This window comes from Chionomys nivalis, chromosome 24 (assembly GCF_950005125.1).
Source record: "Chionomys nivalis chromosome 24, mChiNiv1.1, whole genome shotgun sequence".
NCBI lineage: Eukaryota > Metazoa > Chordata > Mammalia > Rodentia > Cricetidae > Chionomys > Chionomys nivalis.
The window spans coordinates 5536239-5543289 of NC_080109.1; positions in this window are offsets into that span (position 1 = coordinate 5536239).

The window sequence follows — 7051 nt, forward strand, 5'->3', positions numbered from 1 at the left end:
ACTTGATCCTAGATGGAATAAAGGGAGTCAGAGTAAGATTCCACTCAGCTGAGCTTTCAACTTGTGAAAAGGAATTAAAGAAAAGTTTAAAGCCAGGTGAGGTAGCATAACCCCATTAATCCCGGCATTCTGGAGACAGAGGCAGACTGATATCTGAGTTGGAGGCCAGCCTGGTCTAAAGATTGGAGTTCCAGGACAGCCTAGCTACGGCAGTGAAGGAAACCTTTAGAAATAGAAGGCTGATAAAAATGTTTTTGAACAAGGCAGCCATGTCCCAGCCCCAGCAAACAGAAGAACTTGGCAGCTTCATGGTTCTGGCTTTAGAGATCCAAGAAATGGGTCATGAAATCTCCCTCTGCAACTAAGAAAAGCCTCTGAAGTCAGGAGTATATCAGGAGTGTCTTTGCATGGAGCTGCAAAGGTGAAACATTGCCTTGGAGTCCCCAAGGTGTTGGAAAATGCCAGAATTGTAAGATACCTTTTAAGGAAAGCTGGGAACAGGGAATGGAATCAGCAAAAGGGAAAGAAGTGTGTTGTAGTTAACAAAGCTAAAAGGAATTGGAGATCTAAAGGGCACTTTGATATCAGACATGGAGGGCAGAATTTGGAATTTTCCCAGCTGGTTTCTGGTCCAGTATCTCCTGACTCTGTTCCCTTCCCTCCAGTTTGGAATGGTAATGTCTATCCTGTGCCATTATACGTTGAAAGTATGAAATCTGCTTTTTTTTTGATTCTACAGAGGATTACAGTTAAGAGATTGCCTTGAGCCGGGCGATGGTGGCGCACGCCTTTAATCCCAGCACTCGGGAGGCAGAGGCAGGCGGATCTCTGTGAGTTCGAGACCAGCCTGGTCTACAAGAGCTAGTTCCAGGACAGGCTCCAAAGCCACAGAGAAACCTTGTCTCGAAAAACCAAAAAAAAAAAAAAAAAAAAAAAAAGAGAGAGAGAGAGAGAGAGATTGCCTTGGGTCTCAGAAGTGATTTTGAACATTGGACTTTCAAACAATATTGAGACTGTTATTGACTCTGTGGACTTTAGAAGTCAGACTCAATACAACTTTGGACTGAATGATATAGCTACAAGACTATGGGCACCAAGAAGTGGAATGTGGTGGTTTGAATAAAAATGACCCCCCCTGAAGCTCATATATTGAAATACTTGGTCATTAGAAGGTGCCACTATTGGGAGGCATGTTGGAGTAGGTGTGAGCTTGTAGGAGGAAGTATGTTACTGGGATGGGCTTTGGGGTTTCAGATGCTCAAGCCAGGCCCAGTAGCTCTCTTTTCCTGATGCCTGGTGATCCAGATGCAGAACTTTAAGTTTTATCTTCAACACCATGTCTGCCTCTGTGCTACCATGCTTCCCACCATGATGACAGTAAACTGAATCTCTGAACCTGTAAGCCAACTCCAATGAAATGTTTTTCTTTATCAGAGCTGCCATGGTCATGGTGTCTCATCACAGCAACAGACACCCTAAGTCATATTTATACGATTTTTACCTTTTAAATGCACTTTTCTGGGTCTGGAGATACGACTTAGTGATTCAAGTGCTTGGCACACAATCATGAGGACAGGAATTCAGACCGCAGAACCTGCCTAAACAAGGGACAAACACAGCTACCTACCTATAAGTCTAAACTCTGAGGGCAGAAAGGGTGATACCCATACCAACATGCACTTCCAAATAGACCTGCAAATGTGCACACACACTCACACATTTACACAGAGATAGATAGATAGATAGATAGATAGATAGATAGATAGATAGATAGACAGACAGACAGACAGATAGAGGCACAGTTAAAAATGGAAAAATATATAAAAAATAAAACCAGTTTTTATTTACTACTCATTCACTCACTGAAAGTGGAACTGTGCAGGTTAAATGTGTGCTGTGTCTGAGAAAGATGTAGTGATATATTTGGGGGGAGGGGCAGAGATGGGGCAATCACGAATTATAATTTTCACATGGCAGATGAAAGAAAATGTTTGCCTTTTGTTTTGAGACAAATATTAGCAAACGGTATCTGTGGTTGAAATGCGTTCTTTTTCTTGATGTTTTCCTCATACAAAGGAAGATTTAAAGCTGCTGCTCCCGCTGGTGCTGAAGACGGAACTCAGAGGCCTGCACATGTTATGCATGCATTCCTAGGGAAGATATACCCTATTAATTTAGAACATACATTCTGCTGGAAGTCTATGTAAAGAACATGGAAGAAAGAAGTTTATTCTTTTTGCCTGCTTCTCCTTTCTCTCCCTCCCTCCCTCCTTCTCTCTCTCTCTCTCTCTCTCTCTCTCTCACACACACACACACACACACACACACACAAGCAAGCAGCTCCATTCATTCAGTGATATTAGAGCCTACTTCTATGGGATTCTGGTGTATACAGAAGACCTACTGAGACGCCCAGTCTTGTAGACAGAACAACAACTTGATTCTTGGTACCTGCCATTGGTAAACAGTCATTGTTGGTTAGCTGGACCACAGTCTGTAAACCATTCTAATAAATCTCCCTGCTATATAAAGAGAAATTTATTCTATAAGTTCTGTTACTTGAGACACTAAATAATATACCTTTCAAGTAGCAAAGTATGTGTCACATTTAATAAAATTAATGTTTAACTGTTGGGTTGATGAATTAAAATGCTCTTTATCCAAAGTTATGTTGGTTAAAATGGTAGAAACATTAATTATAAAATATGACACCACAAAATAGCCTGACTTTTTATTTTTCAAAATGGCCTTTTAAATGTGTATGACTAATAGTTGTTCACATTCATACTACTATGGAATAGCACATTAAAAATTCCTAATTCTTTCTAAATCCTACCACTTATTAATGACGTTTCTCTATCCCTTCCCACCATGTGAAAAACACCAGTCTTCTCTTTTATGAGACCAACATTTTAGATCATGCATATGAGTGAAGTCATATGGTACCTGCTTTTGTGTCCAGACTAGTTCACAGAGCATAATGACTTTCAATTTCTTTTACATAGTTGCATATAACAGCATTCATTATTTTTAAAGCTGAGTAAAATGCCATTCGACACATAGAGCATATTTTATTTATCCTTTCATTAATTAATCTAATGACTATTGTAAACAGCACTTCAGAGACCACATGTAGACAACTCTTTTGCATACTGATTTCATTTAATTTACATTAATTCCCAGCAGTCAGATTGCTGAAATCTAGTCTTGATTTTTCTGAGGTACATCCATTACTTTTTGCATGATGGCAATGCCAATTTACTCTATGACAGAGTGTTTACAAGGCATTTGTCCAAGTTCAAGGCAAAGGGCACAGTAATCACTCACCAAAACTTAGCTCATCCAAGTAAGGCAAGACGTCTCTCAATTTCTCTGTATGCTTAGGTGACTCATATTCATACCTCAGGTTAAATGATGCAAATCCAAAATATGCCTTACCAATCTTATTACTCAAAATTTTCTACTATTATTTGTATCAAATACCTGCATTCTGGAGCTTCCTCTGACCTTTAGAAAGCTTATCCTGTGTTTACATGTCCTGATCATGAACATATACTTCAGGAATAAAATCCATGAGAAGAAATGATACCTTGTCATCTTATGCAGACATTCAGCAGTAGACTAGAGATTCTTCTGCCCATGAAAGATTTTTTTTTGCAAAAAAAAAAAAAAAAAAAAAAAAAAAAAAAAAAAAGATATCTAAAGCCAAACAGAAATCAGTCCTATATTACATAAGGTGTGTTTGAAGAGATTTTTAAATACTCATAAAGAGCAGGGTCTCCCTAAGAGAGACATACATGGATCTAATGTACATGGGAAGTAAAGACAAGATCTCCTGAGAAAATTGGGAGCGTGGGGACCATGGGAGAGGGTTGAAGGGGAGGGGAGAGGAAGACAAGCAGAGAAAAAAATGTATAGTTCACTAAAATCAAAAAAATAAAAGCAAACAAAACAAAAAGCAGGATCTCTTGTTGTTGGTTCTTTCTCTGTGCTTATAAGAATAAAAATTTTGCCGGGTGGTGGTACCCACCTTTAATCCCAGCACACAGGAGGCAGAGGCAGGTGATCTCTGCAAGTTCAACCCAGCCCAGTCTACAGAGCTAGTGCCAGGAGAGCTAGGGTTGTTATACAGAGAAACCTTCTCTCAAAAAACTAAAAAATATGGAAACAACCTAGATGCCCTTCAATGGAGGAATGGATGAAGAAAGTGTGGAATATATACATATTAGAGTACTACTCAGCAGTAAAAAACAATGACTTCTCGAATTTTGCGTGCAAATGGATGGAAATAGAAAACACTATCCTGAGTGAGGTATCCCAGACTCAAAAAGAGGAACATGGGATGTACTCACTCATAATCGGTTTCTAGCCATAAAATAAAAGACATTAAGCATATAATGTGTGATCCTATAGAAGCTAAATAAGAAAGTGAACCCAAAGAAAATCATATAGTCATCCGCATGGAGAGGGGGAAGTAGACAAGATTCCAGGGCAAAAACTGGGAACTTGCGGGTGAGGTGGCATGGGGCAAAGGGGAAATGGGATGAGAAATATGAGAAGGGGAGGATGGGAGGAGCTCGGAGGATTGGGATGGTTGGGATATAGGAAGGATGGATACGGGAGCAGCGAAGTATATATCCTATCTAAGGGAGCCATCTTAGGGTTGGCAAGAGACTTGACTCTTGAGGGGTTCGCAGGTGTCCAGGAATATGTCCCCAGCTGGTACCTTGGGCAACTAAGGAGAGGGAACCTGAAATGACCCTATCCTATACTGATGAATATCTTGCATATCACCTTAGAACCTTCATCTGGCGATGGATCGAGGTAGAGACAGAGTCTCAATTTGGAGCAACGGTCTGAGCTCTTAAGGTCCAAATGAGGAGCAGAAGGAGGGAAAACATGAGCAAAAAATCAGGACCACGAGGGATGCACCCACCCACTGTGACAGTGGAACTGATTTATTGGGAGCCCACCAAGGCCAGCTGGTCTGGGACTGAATAAGCATGGGTTGATTCCGGACTCTCTGAGCATGGCGGTCAATGAAGACTGATGAGAAGCCAAGGACAATGGCACTAGGTTTCGATCCTAATACATGAACTGGCTTTGTGGGAGCTTAGCCTGTTTGGACGCTCACCTTTCTGGACGTAGATAGAAGGACCTTGGTCTTCCCGCAGGGCAGGGAATTTGGACTGCTCTTCAGTATCGAGAGGGAGGGGGAATGGAGTGGGGGGAGGAGAAGAGGAGTGGGGATAGGGGGAGGGAAGTGGGGGGAGGGCAATATTTGGGAGGAGGGGAGGGAAATGGGAAATGGGGAGCAGGTGGAAATTTTAATTAAAAAAGAATAAAAATAAATAAATAAGTAAAAAAAAAACTAAAAAATAAAAGAATGAAAACGATAAAACACTATTTATAAAAAAAAATGGCTTTCAAACATAAAATTTGTTTGTATAAAATATATTTGTGAGCTAAATATTAAACAGTATGCTTAAAACTGGGTTTACTTTCAATACTCAGAGCTAACAAAATGACATTAATCAAAACAATGACTTTTATAGAGAAAATATTAGAGTTCAAAAAGGAAACTTTCATGTCCAATATAAATTTAAGATTATTTTTAGCTATTGCTGCTCTTTTCAAACATATATTACAAAGTCCCAAAATAAACAAATTTGTCTGCATGCAAGAGAGGCTGAGAAGAGGGAAGGAGAGAAAAAGGAGGGAGGGAGGGAGAGAGGAAGGAGAAGGCAGATAGAAGGAAGGGGAAAGGAGAGGGGTACAATAAATTATAAGTGACAGATTCACAGAGAGATGAAAAATGGGTGGGGAGTAGATGGAAAGAGAGATAGACATTTTCCCAAAGGTGTTATCAGTATGTCCTAATTTTAACTCTCCATTAGGAAAGAAAGGGCCCCTCCCACAAACAGAGCAATCTCGAACTTGATTCATCTGCATGTCAATGGGGAAATATTTTAATTTCACCAGAGTCTATCACAGACTGGGTATGAGCAAACGCCTGCTTTATCAGAAATAGTCATTAGGATTGAATATTGACACCCATTGCATTCATAGCCTGAATATTTTAATACATGGAAGGAAATAACTCTGCAAGAGAAATGTTTGAAAATGTTGCATTTAATTAATGCCCAGGGGAAATCATAAGAAAGAAAAAGGCCTAGTCGCCACACTCTAATTTTACACCCTGCTTACTGGATTCATTCACAGGGCCTGCTCCAGCCTTCACTGTGCAGCTCAGTGGCGGCAGGCTCCACAGAGCAGATCCTTGGCTTCCAGGACACAAGAGATATGTGAAGAAGCTGGCGTTTAGAGCAGCTAAATCCTGAGGCTCAGGCAGATGCTCTGCTACAGATGCACCTGTTCATCCAAGCAGATGGAAAGGAGACTGCAGGCTTAACCTGGCTGCCAGTTGTCGGTACTGTGGAAGGCAGGGGCCTGCATGGTTGATAGAATATGCTACATGGTGTTGGTAGTAGATCTTAGCCAAATCTAGGTTAAAGTTAGGTTTTCTGAATTTGTTTTCCTATTCTCAGGAATGTGTGGTCTGGAAAAACAGAGAATTAAAATGGAAAGATAAAGTCCTCCACGTCTGTCTTTCTACTACACTCATGGATATCTGTTGATATCTGACTTTGGCTGAATAGATGTGAACTTGTGTTTACTAGAGAGAAAACATGGGTTCATCAATAAGTCCCTCTATTGATGGGAAAGAAGGGAACAGAAGCATTACAGGGTCGCTGAGCTGGACGACCTTTGCAAATGTTACTCCACTTGACACACATGATAATTAAATGAGTCAAAGTTAATGCCTGTTTATCCATGTATAATTCTTATAGAGACAATTGCCAGCATGAACTCTGAATCAAGTTTCTCTCTTTTACATCCAGCCTGTGTAGCCTTCAATGTGACATGTCTCATGGAGAGCAGTCAAGCCTGTGACAATAACCATCCATTCACCACTGTTCATCTCCTTAATCTATCAAGCATCCTAAAGCATTGTTTTAGATTTTCATACACAGGATTTAAAAAAAAAAAG